General features: G+C 38.6%; 1 pseudogene; it reads left to right on the forward strand.

Annotated features, from left to right (window-relative positions):
* Nucleotides 1–2973: 2973 nt before the first annotated feature.
* On the forward strand, nt 2974–10867 carry LOC114049406 (annotated as a pseudogene).
* Nucleotides 10868–15328: the final 4461 nt, after the last annotated feature.

Consider the following 15328-nt stretch of genomic DNA (forward strand, 5'->3'; position numbering starts at 1 on the left):
TTAGTGGTTGCTTCTAAGACAATATTCCAGAAATTTTCAACTGCTCATCTTTTAGCATTCCACCCCCTCCATACCATTTACAAAACTACATGTTCACTAAAATTCAGTCAATCCGTCTCATCTTGACATGGGGAAGAGCAGTGCTATTCTATAGATGCCTTTTCTAGAATGCCTCTTCTAAGTGAAAACTACTCTGGAGTATCCCTCTTTTTTTCCCAAAAAAACTGTGTCCTACTCTTTTTTCCTTTTCCCTTCTTGTCCTCTCCTCTCCTTACATTCTCACTTTTTCCCCACCCATGCTGAGGTCCAAATTCACATGAAGTAGAAAACTGGTCAGAGTTGTCAACAGGGGATTTAGAGCTGGAAGGGTCAGAAGCCATTAAGTCCAATGCTTTCATTTTATATATGGAAAAAAAAAACAGAACTAAGGTTAAGTGATATGTCCAAGGTCACACAGTCTGTAATCATCAGGGGCCAGATTTGCCCAAGTTATTGCTCTTTCCCCTCTAGTGCTTCCTCCGGGTGCTGCCTCCACCTTTTCTCTCTATATCTCAGTTTCCTCATTTGTAAAATAAGTATAATCAAACCCATCACACCTACTTTACAGAGTGGTTGAGAAGGTCAAATGAGGTAACGTCCCATTCAGGGACTTGCTCTAAGATAGAGCTACCTTGCTTTGGAAGGTATCAATACTCAAATCAGCCACCTTTAACCCATCTCAAGACTGGGCTTTTACCCAGCTCCCAGTTACACTGATGAGTCAAGTTCCCAGAAGGAACCTAACTATAAATTAACCTCAGTCTTACAGAGGTACCACTAAAGGTCAGTGAGATTTCCTCTAATGCTAATAGCTCAAGTCCCCATTCTGGTGTGTTGTCCCAGGTATGAATCACCAGTTACAATTAGTATCTCCTTTACAGCATTGATTTGGTCAATAGTGCCCAACTCTAAATTTGACCAATTAATATAAATTAACAAGATGATACTTATAACAAAGATGTATCAAGAACAAGAGTTATAAAGCATTTTCCCCAAAACCATGGGCACATTCTAACCTCTACCTTCTCAGTCCTTAGGGAAAGTGAGCTCAAATTTAAGGTGGTTACTACAAAGCATTCTACCAAACAAGTTCACTTCTGAATGAATGAGTGGCTCTCTTACTTGAAGGACAGGGCATCTTAGCTATAGTCATCCACTGCTACAATGGGTCAAGCAGGTCACTTAGGCTATGCTATATCACCCCTAGCTAGGCTGCCAGAAAGCTTTGGAATCAACTCCAGTTCCTGGATCTCTAGTGATTCACTCTTCTGACCTTTAGAAGCTCACAAGGTCTTAGCTATCTCCGATACGCCATCTAAAAAAAAGAAAAGAATATAATAGACACAACAGAGACAAAAGTCACACCTGCACCATGTGCTCAAAACTTCCTGGTGCCTGGATGAGGGAGAGCCAGAGGCCCCTCTCACACCTTTATGTATGAAAAAAGAGCAATAACTTGGGCAAATCTGGCACCCCTGCAGTTTGTGGTGAGAGAATAATTGCTTTGGCTGGCTAATACCTTTTGTAAGGACAAAATAATTCCAGCTCAGTAGCCAATATAAAGGTCCCTCTTCACCATAGAGTAAGCCAACAATAAATAGTCAGAATATCTGCTCATGCTGCAAAGTACACATAGGGGTAGGAGGTGGTTTTCAGTCACTACTCCTAAGAACTGGTTTCTCAATGGCCATTACAAATCTATATCTAGTCAACCCCAGACCACTCACCAAGATATCAGGACTTGTCCAGTATGGCCATGTTGCCTTTCTCCTTGCCATTTGTCCAAGTATCTCCTTGATCCAACCTCCTTATCTCTTTCCACTTGTTCTGGGGCCAACAATATTACCATTGCTACCGGCAAGGGTGTTACAATCTACTGTTCTGTGACTCTATTCATAATCCTTGTAACTGCCATGCCAGAGTTCCTTGGCTTAGCCACCATTTCTCATTTCTCACTATGCTCTTTCCCCCTTACAGAAGCCCCTTGAGCATCAGGACTGTCACACAGTGCCTATTAGTTAACACATTCCATATAAGTACTTGGTAACTGATTGATTGGTAGCGTTTAGGTAACGTTTTATAGACAATCGTTGTTCCATGGTTTTTACTCACTAAGCCATTTTTCAGGACCTCTTAGTAACTTCTCTTATAGGGGCTACTAGTAGAAAGACACAGTTTAGCAAATTGTGCTACATGACTTTAATGGACTATTACTATGCTGTAAGAAGTATGAATATGATGGAAACAGCTGGGTGGCATACTGGGCCTAGAGTCAGACACTAGCTGTGAGCAAATCTGTTAACCTTTGTTTGCCTCAGTTTCCTCATCTGTAAGAGGGGGATAATAATAGCACCTACCTCCCAGGGTTGTTGTGAGGATCAATGGAAGTAACATTTGTAAAAGACTTAACATAGGACCCAGCACATATTAGACACTGCATAAGAGCTAGTTATTAGCAGTTATTACAGAGAAGCATGGAAAGACTCTCATGAATTGATGTGAAGCAAAGTTAAGTAGATCCTACATACGTACACACACACATACACACAATGATTACAACAATGTAGAAAGAATAACCACCACAAAATAATAGAAAATAAACATTGAAAAATTACAAAGAAGAAGCAGCCCCAAAGAAGAGGTATGAGAAGACAATCCCATCCCACTACTTTGCAGAGGAGTATGAAACATATATACATACCTACATATATATATATGTATATATATGCATATATATGCATATATATGCATATATATACAGGACTTTCTGATATATTAATTTTGCTTATTTTTTTTCTGTTTTTAGAAAAAATCATGTTATGTGGGATGGTTCTTTGGGAGGGATAGAAGGGGAAATTCAGGTGATTGATATAAAAGCAAAAATAAACTTAAAAAATAAAAGACAGTGGTTTGGGCTGCAGTTTGGTGCTAGGGATGGACGGTAGAACTGGGGGGTCATCTGACAACACCCTCTACCTCCCTTGTACCTTCTGGGGCCTCCTCCATTTCAGGAAGATGTATGTGACTGAGATAAATGTCCTTGTGCCCTCCTTGGACTCTCTTGGAACTCGAGGACTCAAAGCTAGTTTGTGCCCTGTGACATGAGCCCCTCCAGAAGCCAACTCTAGGTTGCTTATGGCAGAATTGGCCTAGCTCAGGCTTTGGCCAGTGTGACTCTCTCTGTGACCTTGCCCTCTGTGATTCAAGGCCCCTGACTAAGAAGATTATCTCCTCAACAGCATCCACAGAGAGAGCCACCTTACTGTCCTCTTCATCCTCTTTGTTCCACCTAGACTCAATCAGGTTCTAATAGTACTGAAGAAATTCTCACAATAAGGATAGGACATACCCTCACACAGGTCTCAAAGTCGAATATCATCAGGTTTCCAATGAGAAACCTTGAGTATCAGGACTGTGTAACCCAATAGAACAAATATATTGCAGCATCTGCCTTGGTTGGACCTCTGGGAGCAGATCTACCAATCAGTGGAAGAAACTTTTTTCCCTAAGTTTAAGGGAAAAGATGGACATGTTGAGCAAAAGAGCCAGAATGGCTTAGGTCATAAGGAAACTGAAAATAGCCTATCTAGAAATCCTGAAGATTAGACAGGACTGGTTGGCCAAAGGCTTTGGGGATATTGAGATCAAAACCATGCTTCAGAACCTATTATGACTAGGTGGAAAAGGGACAGCAGTGAAACAAAGTCATTCACCCTCACTCTGGGGAACATGTTAGAATGTGTAGCATTCAAAGGGTAAGATTAAGATGGTAGAGAGTGGGCAGTCCCAAAGAAGGACAGTGGATCCAGGAGAGAAAACCAATGCTGCATTGAAAATATAGTTTGGTAAGGAAACAACAAACTTCTTACAGGAGTACAGTGCTGAGAAGCAAGAGATGGGGGAACATCTAGTGGTTCATAAGAAGTATGTGGATGACCCTCAAAACTCTGATAATGTGTTGATGGCACAATCCATGACAAAACTGGTTGGGTCTTCCTTGTCAAGCATTCCCTCTGTTGCTCTACACCTGAGATTTAGGGAATCACTGCTTTTGTGCCACACCATGTACTCCAGAAGGAGTGACAGTATAATACTGTGTATGCCTTTGTGTGGCTTAATTTCTTTTGTATTAATTACTGGCTTTAAAGATAGCTTTGTGTGGTCATATTGATTTTATGAAAAAATTCTTTAAAAAAACCATTTTAATGAATGATCATAAAATACTTATGATCCAGAGTTCACATCATTTCCACTTGAGATTATCTCCTTCAATTAAGAGTCATCCAGGAATTGAGAGAAAGAGTTGTTTGATGAAACACAATTACAGATCTCAAGCTATAGGCTCCAGACTCCAGGAACAATTGAAAAATGAATACAAAGCTCAAAAAAGAGAATGTCTATAGTGTTGACTGCAACCCAAGATGAATGCTGCTCTGCTAGCTAAAGGTGCTTTGTTGGAAATATCTAAGGCAAACTTCTCTCTATAAAGATTTTTGATTGAGATTTTACCATGAAAATATCAGATAAGACCAGGAGTTCTTAAACCTTTTAGTGGCATAGGCCCCTTTGTCAGTCTGGTGAGGCCTCTAGACTCCTCAGAATGTTTTAAAATGCATGAAATCAGATATAAAGATAACAAAGGAAACCAATTATATTGAAGAAAAAAGATACCAAAATATTTTTTAAAAATGTTCACAGGACCCTGATTAACAAGACCATTACAGGAACTGTTATCCCAAAGCCAGCTGTGTCCCTTATTTAAAATCTTCTCAAAAGCAAATTACACACACAAAATCATACAAATTGTAAAGGTGTAAGGTACCTCAGTGGACATCCCTTGCCTTGGAATCCCCTGACATATAGTCAGTAATCCCTTCTCTTCTGAAAGACTTCTTGTTGTTCATCCTTCATTTTGAACAGGACAAAGACATCATGGGGTGAAGACTTGCACTTGAATTGGATTTAAGGGAGTCAGAGCTGCACAAGAAGTCCAGTGGCAACACAGAAGTGAAGATGACTGGCAATGGCCTGGATACAGTGGATGACTTTGGCATCTTTGATGTCTGACCAAACTCTCAGCACACAACAGTCCCTGCTTCAGTCACCTCCATGGCTGTTGGAACAAATTATTCTCATCTGCCCATTCTACCAGGGGAAGTCTTAACATGCGTGGGGTAGACATCCCCCTACCTCACTGACAGGTTTGAACCCCGTCAGTTACGTTCAACCTGATTTAGCAGTGAGTGGACTATCTTTAAAGATAGCCCATTCCACTTTGGGGAGGCTCTAATTGTTAGGAAGTTTTTCTTCTTATCAAGCTAAATTTGCCTCTCATTGCTTCTGACTCTGTTCTCTAGGGCCTAGCAGAATAAGTGTAGTCCCTCTTCCAAAACATAGTTTTCGAGGGCTTCAAGACAGCTATGATGTTCTGCCACCCCAACCCTCTCTGCCAGCCTTCTTCTCTCCAGACTAAACATTATCAATTCTTTCAAGGAATATGGCATGGACTCAAGGCCCTTCATCACTCTCAATCTCATCCTCTGGACACTTACAGTTCATCAGTGTCCTAAAATGACTACAGTCTACCTAAATTTCTGACCATTCAATTACCTAAAGACTAAGTTTGTTTAGTCAGTTGTTACATATCATATTGCTTTGTTTTGTTTTGTTTTGTTTTTTAATAAAAACCATCTCTGATAGCAGAGAAGTATTTTAAACTAATTGGTCATATTTCCCTTTTTTCTATTCTAAACCCTAACTTTGGATGAGAAGAATTAGCTCAAGGCATGAAAGTCTCAAACTGAATCAGGGAGGCCATGTTGTATAGCAGGAAAAGCACATGATCTGAAGTCAGAAGACATGAGTTTCAATCCCATTTCTGCCATTTTCTAGGCATTTTCTAGCAGTCTGACTTGGAGTCATTCACTTCATTTACCAGAGCCTCAATTTCCTAATCTGTAAAATGGAAATGGTAATAATACCTATAATACTTGTAATGCTGTTATTAGGCATAAGTGACATAATGCATGTAAAATGATGTGTTTGTAGCTTTCACTAAATATAGCCATTTGCCTTATTTTAATGGTGCTATGACATGCAGTATTTTCCCTGGGTAACATGCTATTGTGACTTAGCTGCTAGACCTGAAATCAAAAAGACCTGGCTTCAAATCCTGCCACTGACATTTACAAGCAAGTCTCTTAACTGATATGAACCTCAGTTTCCCCTCATGTAAAATGAGGATTACCATAATGGGCCCCCCTTGTTGTCTAGAGGTTACTTTTCAGTATGTTGTTGTGCTTTGGATCATTTTCCTGCAATGGGTTGAACTAGAAGTCCTATCTACTGAGGTCCCCTCCAACTGGAAAATTCTTTGATTCTGTGAATAACACCATCTCTTTTATGATCTTGAAAGGATAGGGGTTACACTTGTGCTTTCACTGGTATAGAAACTCCCACAGGAGGACACTCCCTCTACCCCATACAGGTCAGCACCTTCTCTGGAGCGAATAGTTTTAGAAGATTCCCTTGAGCCCTGGGAGTTCCAGTGATTTGCCCAGGGTCACCCAGCCAGTATGTGTCAGAGGTAGGAGCAGAGCCAAGGCCTTCCTGATTTTGAAGCTGGTTCTCTATTCATTATATCACTGCCTCTCTATGCTAACATCAATGGCCAATCTAAATGCCACCTATTATTAGGAATTCAAACAATAGCGTGTTATAACTCTGAAAAGACTGAAAACTACCTCTCTAAGTCTTTCCTTTCCTTCTCTTACTTAGTCCTTATCATAGAGAAGCCTGTGGTGAAAGAACCATGGTCTTTAAACCAAAAGATACATATTTGAGGCTTTTCCCTGATACTTAATATCTGTATAACCTCGGGGAGGTCCTTTAAGTCCTTAGAACCTCAGTTTCCCCATCTGTAAAATGGGGATAATAATAATTAAAATAACATACTGTCTAGCACATAAGTTTACTGTGAAGTAACCACATGTGAGCAATTAGAATCATCAGACTGGTGAGTATCTATACTCCTGGTTGCCAAAGAGCTGGTGCATTCTATGACTGTTTCTCTAAAGACCAACCACTATCCCCTATAGTGCTCCTATCCTGCCTTCAGCCAGCTAGAGTGGAGACAGAAAGGTAGTAAAATTCACTTCAAATTTATCAGCATTTATGAGGCACCTACTATGTCCAAGGTACAGTTCTAGGTCCTGAGGGTACAAAGATGAAAACAAAAAATAGTTCCTTGCCGTAAGAAGCTTCCCTGCAAATCTATTATACACCCTCCAGCTCAACCCACCTTACCCCTTATTTAGAAACAAAGAGAATCCTATTAATTCAATTCAACAAATATTTATTATTTAGTGAAATTCATCCTTCTATAGATGATTTACAAGAGGATGTAGATATCACTAACTCGTAGAGGAAAAGTCAAACCAAAATTGTGCCTAATTTTAAAAGACACAAAAACATATCTTAATTTAAGTGAACAAGCATTGTAAGTGAGGCTAGTAAAGAGTGGTTTAGTAGAAGTCCTTATTGTGCCTGCTTTAATGAACAGATGAACCTGCTTTAATAAATAAATTTTTAATTTACATATTAATTGCATATATCTAAATAGTGTTTCTAAGTTACTTGGTTTCCTTAAAAGTTTATTCTCTCAACTAGTTTATTTCCTCCCAATAATTTTCTTTATTAATTACCCTATTTTAAAACAAAGCCAATTTTAATGCTGCAAAGAAAAAACTTCAATCCAATAAATGTATGAATTTTTCACAAATTCTAAATTAGTGAGATCCAAATTATTGAGACTTGATTGAATCACAGTGTATGTATTTCTTGACTTATAAGGCCCAGCTCAACTACCCCTTTTTCAATAGGGAATCCACTTGGCCACAATGATAACATAACATCATGACCTTGGCTTTGTGTCAAAGTGTCATTTCCCAAAACAGGAAAAAGGAAAGTGATGGCTTTTTCTTTTTTAAGGGCCTGGGGTCTGGTGGCCTTAATTCTGCCAACATTTTGAAGAATTGGAGTTGGTTATAAGAAAATCGAGACAAATGATTAAGAGGCTGAAGGAAGTGACTTTAAGAAAAACAGATGAGATGAATGGTGGAGAGTTCACTAAATAATGACTATAGACGAGGTAAGATAACCCCCAGAGGATTAAAAAGGAATAAATATCCAGAAAGAGTTATTTTGAGAGATACCTTTTTATTCTAGTGTGGGAAAAAGTTTGTATATGATGGCTTAAAATTTAAATAAAAGAAGGAAAATAGGATGAGAGGAAACAAAAAGACAATGATTTGTTTTCATGAAAAATGGCTTCCTAAACAAAGGAGTAAGTATTGAGATACTTTATTCCAAAGTTATTCAAGTCCTCAGTGAAGGTGCTGAAGGCAACAATGTACCACAATCCCAAGAAGGTAGCAGAAACACTCTAATTAGCCTAATGGCTTATTTCCTGCATGAAACTGAACCAAGGAGTCATTGGCAGCAGATTGGTCATAGATTTATGAGGGATTTCTGGGTGGATCTCAATTAGTGTGCTGTGCTATTGATCGGTAGGCTTATGTTTTGATGTCAATTTTTGTTATTCTTCTACTCTTGAGTTGAACTGTCGGACCATAAAAATTAGCAACAGGCTGAAGGGCATTTGGGCAAACAACAATCTTATCACAGATAAAAAAAAAACTCCAATTATTTCAACTTATCTTATTATTTCAATACTTTCATATTTTTCAAAGACTGCCAATGATCCAGGAGCCAAATCAAATTATTTTTTTCAGTCCTCATCCTCTACTTTTCTGCAGTATTTGAGCCTATTGACCCTACACTCTGTCTCTTCTGTTGGCTTCAGAGAGAATAAATTCTCTTGGTTCTCCCAGACCTCCTCTAGCACTCCCTTATCTCCTGTGCTGGCTTCTCATCCTCTTCCTGATCACTTAAGGTGTATGTTTCCCAAGGCAGTATATTTGGCCATCCTCATCTGTCTCTACATTCTCTAGCTTTGCAATCTCATTCATGCCCCCTGGCTTCAACTATTACCTCCAAAGTCTCTATATTTCCATCTCTTCCTAGCTCCAGATTTACATCTTCAATTACCTATAGGATGTTTCCACCTGTATGTTCCACTTGGACCCCAAACTCCACACATCTGAAATGAAACGGATTATCTTTCCTCCTCAACAAGCTCCTTTTTCAGACGTAATTATCATCCCTGTTGGTGGTACTACCATTCACCCAATCTCGCATTTTCAAAAATCTGGACTCTTCCTCTTGTTTACTTCTCTATGTAAGACATTCATGGGTCTGGTCAGTTCTACCTTTGTAATCTCTCTTACAACCATCTCCTCTGCTCTATTCTTATTGCCACCCACCTCAAGTGGTACATCAGCCCTCATCTGCTTAGGCGATTGAAATAACCCAGTAATAGGTCATCCTTCCACTGCTTCTTGTAATCCTATAGATTATTCATATTCTTCCAATGCTCCTTATTCAACAATCTGGTTGCCTCACTCCTCTTTATCAAAATCTTTAGTGGATTTTTACTGCCTACAGAGGAAAGGCCTATGTTACATACCTTTAAAAGCACTCTAAAATATGGAATCAACCTACCCTTCAAGTCTGGCCTCATATTTCTCCTCTCTATAAGCTCTACACTCTGATTAAACTGGGCTACTCTCTGCACACTCTCTGTCTTTTTCTACCTCCCTAGATGTTATCTTGCTCCCCTCATTGCCTGTTAATTTTTTACTCAGTCTTTAAAGCTTAATTCAGATGCCTCCTCCTCCATGAAGTCATTCCTGATCTTTCCTGGCACCCCCATCAGTAACAAATTTTTCCCTCTTAAGCCTCACATAGCAAGTTGTTTTGCACCTCTCAAGTGTACTTAATGTGTATTTTATATTATGCTTATGTATTTGTGCATATCATATCACCTACTATATAGCACAGTAGATAGAGCTTAGGCCTTCCTGAAGAACCAGTCAAGAAGCCTTGATTTCAAATTCAGCCTCAGACACTTAATAGTTGTGTGACTCTCCCTAGGCAAAGGGTTGCTATCTGCCTCAGTTTCCCCAACTATAGAATGGGAATAATAATAGTACCTACCTCCCAGGGTGGTTGTGAGGATCAAGTGAAATAATATTTGTAAAGTCCTTAGCGCAGTGCCTGGCACATAGTAGGAATTTAATAAATGCTTGTTTCCTTCCTCCCTCCCCCCCTTTCCTTCCATTTTCCTTCCTTCTTTCCTTCCTTAATTTTTATCCTTTCTTCCTTCTTTCTTTCCTTCCATTTTTTTTTCTTTCTCCCATTTCCTTTTTGACTCCACCTAAGACCAGGATCCTTTTCACTCTACCACATTGACTCTCAAATCTCAATTTCCTAAGTTGAAAGATGGTCACAGAATTCAAGAAACAAACTGTCCTCCAAGTGGCAATAGGAAACAACCCACTCTCAACCCCAGGAAGAAACTACTGGGCAGGCAAAACTGTGCAGCAGACTACCCAAGATTCAAACCTGACGGTGACCCCATTACACTGATTTAGAAATGAAGTATGTTCCTATCCAAGATGTTAAGAAATTATTCCGGAAGATTGGAAAGGATAAATCCCTACTTTAATTCTAAAATGGATGCTGTTTGGCCTTCTTAGTTCCCTGTGCCATGGGTTATCTGTGTCTGCAGAGCAGAGGATGCTGGGCAGACTCTTCAGAGGCTTTAGCAAAGCCCTGCCTGAGCCCTCGCTCTCTGCTTGGTGCCATCCTGCTGCCCATCTCAGTTTCTCTCCATCTCAGGGAGCCTCGTGAAGATGTCAGCGCATAAGTGTACAAAGTAGCTTTTGAAATCTGAATAAGCACTCAGCTATCATCTCCCAAATTGTGGTTCATCACAATAGAAATTAGGAAGAGATCACTTTCTTATTTTATTTCATTGGCAAAAATCCTCCATAGTACCAAAACCTTTCTATAATAAGCTGTCATCGGAGACAATTGTCTCAGAAGATGGCCTCATGTTTGATTGCAGGGTCTGCAGACACTAGACAGTAGGAATGCAATGCTTAACCTTCTTCATTTATTGCCTGCTGATGTACAAATATAGGATTTGGCAATTTCCCCCAAAGGCTTAGCATCTCCCTCTAGATATGCCCACTCTGGGAGGTCCTGGAAAAGCAACTTTCCAGGGGCACCAGGGCACAGAGGAGTCCAATAGAGCTGAAATCACAGCCAAGGTGTGTGGCTGCCTCATACATAATCAGCCTACAAATGCACTCTGATGCACCCCTTTGCTACAGTTGATCTTTGGACTCCTCACCATTGAAATAAAAAGCAACACCACCAAATCCTCATAAATTCTGAAAAGAAGCAGCTGGTAGTCAAAAAGACACCTTAATAACAGGAAAGAAAATAAAGCCATAGCTGGGTACAAAAAGGCTTGTAAGGAATTATTGCAAAGAATAGAGATCAGATATATTTTTATATCATGCAAATCTAGAAAAGGGGGGAATTTAGCATCAGAAAACTCCCTCTGAAACTTAGCAGAGAGCTACTGTATCCCAGTTCTCAACTGATCTTAAGATGTTCCTGAGTCCCCCACGGAGATAAGGAATACTGTTCATCTCACCTCTTAGGAAGATAGAATCTCAATTTAAGAAAATATGTTTTAACACTCAGTTTCTATATAATGGAACCCAGAGCCATAACTAGCAATTATTGTCCCTGGGGCAAATTTAGTTGGTGGTAAGAGATGACAACATGATACAGTACAAACAAGAACGAAGTTGCAAGTTGCCTTTGGAAAGTGGTCAGCTCATTCTCCCATAGAGTCTATGTGCTACTGCCATCGGGAAATTGGGAAAGTGAGCCCAGGATTGAGAGTTAAAACACTATGTAAATGAAGGTTTTAAGGATCAGATGATTCTTGAGTTAGGTAGCCAGATGGAAGTTTGACAAATTGAGATTGGGAAGTCGAGGCAAAGGACACATTCCAAAGAAGGAGAATAGAGAGAACAAAATTATGTTGGTATGAGAGCAAAGGGCATGCTCAGGGAATGAGAATATCTAATTTGACTGAAACATAGGAAGCATAAATTTAGAGCTGGAAAAGGTCATGGACAACACCTAGTTCAGTGTTCTCATTTGACAGATGAGAGAAACTGAGGCCTAGAAAAGTTAAATTTGCTCATGGTCACACAAGTCATACGTGGCATGGTCAGTATTTGAACCCAGGTTTGACTCCAAATTGGTCCTTCTTTTAACTGCGCCGGACTGTCTCCAAAAACAATCACATCCCTAAATAAGGACATGAATCCTGGATCCTCAAGTTGAAAGTCGCATGCACGCCCTATCAACTCAGCTCCCTGAGCATTCTAACTTAAAAAAAAAGTGTCATTTGTTTCTGTAGTCTTTCTAAACCTTGAGATATCCTATCCATTCATCATGTTAGCTATAGTAACACCAAGAATTCATTCATACACACCATGCACACATTTAAACAAGTAAATATTTACAACTTAGTCTCTATTTGAGGCTTTAAAAACAACAATCCCCAGTTTTAGGCAGCAATGCCACCACCCATAAAAAATGCAAAATCATTTCCCCAATTTTCTGTGTTGTCCTTCTCTATAATGACTGATTTTTTTATGTTAATGTTTCTATTGTTTTAATATTCTTGCTTTTCTCATTCATATTCTAAGAGATTATTGTTAGTGCCAACTCATTTGATTTATCATTTAGAGAAAGCACTTGTTCAAAAAGTCAGCACTGGATATTAAATGATGATTGCCTACAATGAATTTCTTCTAAACATCTGCAAAGACAATTTTGCCTTTTCTTCTATCACTTAACTCTAAATGAGCGATCTTAAACATACTTAAATAGGATTCATACTATCTTGCCTGCTGAACGTCTTAAAAGCTTGGATGTTAAAAATAGTAAAGTTTTTAGTGCCTATTTTTCTTGGTTGAAAAAAAAAAAACATACATGTATGAGAAGGGAGCATTTTAAAAATGAACCAAACACCTTTCTCCTAAATCCTCCAGGAGCAAAGACAAAAGTAAAATTATTTATTAGCTCTCTTCATCATTGCTTCTACTTAAATGTCACATAATTCAGCTATTGCTTTACAAGTACATCTTAATCTCAAAGACTGCGTTTTTCTTCCTGAGCAAAGAATATAATCGGTCTGTAACTAGGAGGAAAGAGAGCATTGCATATGCAAAAAGAGATGGCCTGAAATTTTTTCACTAAGGTGCAGTTAGATTTTCCTTATGAAAAAACCTCTGCCCAATGACAATATTTAAATCAGAATTGTTTCTGTTTTAACTCCAACAATATTCTCAAGAAGCATATCCCAGAGTTAATTCCTGCCAATTGGCTATGGCTTAATAATGTTGATGTTGTGACAAACAGACCATGCACACATATGTACGCATACACAAACGCCCACAAGCATGTCTTTTCCAAGGAAAGCATTTTATACAGATGACAAATATTTCATTTGCTTTCCTCTTATAGACACAATATTCCAAAAACAAAAATTTGTTTTGTTGGCAAATAATTTCAAAACATGTCTGGTCCAAATGTTGCTCCCATTGTGGCTGTAGTTGATATTTTATTAGGGATTGAGAAAATGGCCAGAACATTTGCCCTCCTTTATCTTCATGGGGGAAGGACCTCCTAGTAGGCATGGATTTCTTTTAATGGATTCTTAAAATAATTTGTTTGTGAAAAAGATCAAAACATTTTTCACCTTCAAACATGTGAGGCTGTTAGTCTGGATTACACAATTAGTATTTAATTCTATGCTTTGCAGAGACAGTTTGGTGTAGTAGAAAGAAAATTTGACTCAAAGATAACAAAGTCCTGGGTTCAAATCCCACCACTGATACTATATGACTATAAACAAGTCACTTTAACTTCTCTGAATATTAGTTTCTTCTTCTCTAAACTGGGATCTTTCGAAAAACAGGATTTTAAAAACCTTATTTCAGCTGACCCTTTTAAAAGGGTCAAGTGAAAAGCATATATGTTAGCCATGAAATTTTATATACCCTGGAGCACCATATATATGATAAATGTTCCTCACAATTTCCAGCCAAGGAGACCAAGGGACCAACCAGGAGATCCTAGTCTTACAAATCCTTTAGTAAAGGACCAGAGCACATGTGACCCATTATTTTTTATGTAAGTAGTATTTAATTTTTTTTCGAATTACATGTAAAGACAATTTTCAACATTTATTTTTCATGAGATTTTGAGTTCCAAATTTTTCTCTCTCCCTCCCTCCCTCCCCATTTCCTCAAGATGGCAAGCAATCTGATACAGGTCATACATGTGCAATTATGTAAAACATTTCTACGTGTGATCCATCATAAAAGGCAGAGGAGGTCCATATCATAATGTATATATATATATATATATATATACATGCATATATATGTGTGCATGTATGTATGTATCAATCTCGCCTCTTCAATTAGATCATAAACTCCTAGAGGTGGTAGCAATTGGGACTTCTACTATATCTCCTCTAATGCTAAACACATATTAGGTGATAGATAATTAAATACATTAAATACTTGTGTATTTTTTGCATATCATATTAGCAAATGTAATTCCTCTTACTTTTTAGTTGTTGCCAAAGTAAAAAACAAAAACAAAAAAACTAGCTTTCAAAATAAAATTATTGTTCTACCCACACCCAACTTGGATAGCTTAGTAGACCAACCAATGAAAATTGCCCAGGGAAATTGATTAAGTTAAGGTGCTAGTCTTATACATTGCCTAATACCAATGAAGTGGTGAAGCAAGGATGAATAACAAGAACCAAATTTATTCAACTGATCTCTAAGTTACCATGCTTGAAGAAAGACATTTCAAGGAACATGGAAGAAAGTTATATCTTTTTTTTAACTTTGTGGTTCAATGGAAAGCACACTGGATTTGGGCTCAGAGCACCTGGGTTCGAATTCCTGGCCCTTTCTACTCATTCAAGATCTGCTTATGTGACCTTGGACAAGTTGCTTACTCTTCTGGGCTTCAGTTTCCTTGTCAGTAAAATCAGGGGCTGGACCTGATCTCTTGCAGCTCGAAATCTATGATCTGATAATCTTGGGTTGAACATTCAAGAACCATTGTAGTAGTAGTGATAAAATACTTAATAATAATGATGCTGATCATGATGATGATAAAAGGACATGTATGGTACTGTTAAAATTTACAAAGCACTTTACAAGTGTTATTTCTTTTTATCCTTACAACAGCTGTAAGGTAGGCGCTATTGTTG

Source organism: Vombatus ursinus, unplaced genomic scaffold, assembly GCF_900497805.2.
Source record: "Vombatus ursinus unplaced genomic scaffold, bare-nosed wombat genome assembly UNPS02014798.1, whole genome shotgun sequence".
Taxonomy (NCBI): domain Eukaryota; kingdom Metazoa; phylum Chordata; class Mammalia; order Diprotodontia; family Vombatidae; genus Vombatus; species Vombatus ursinus.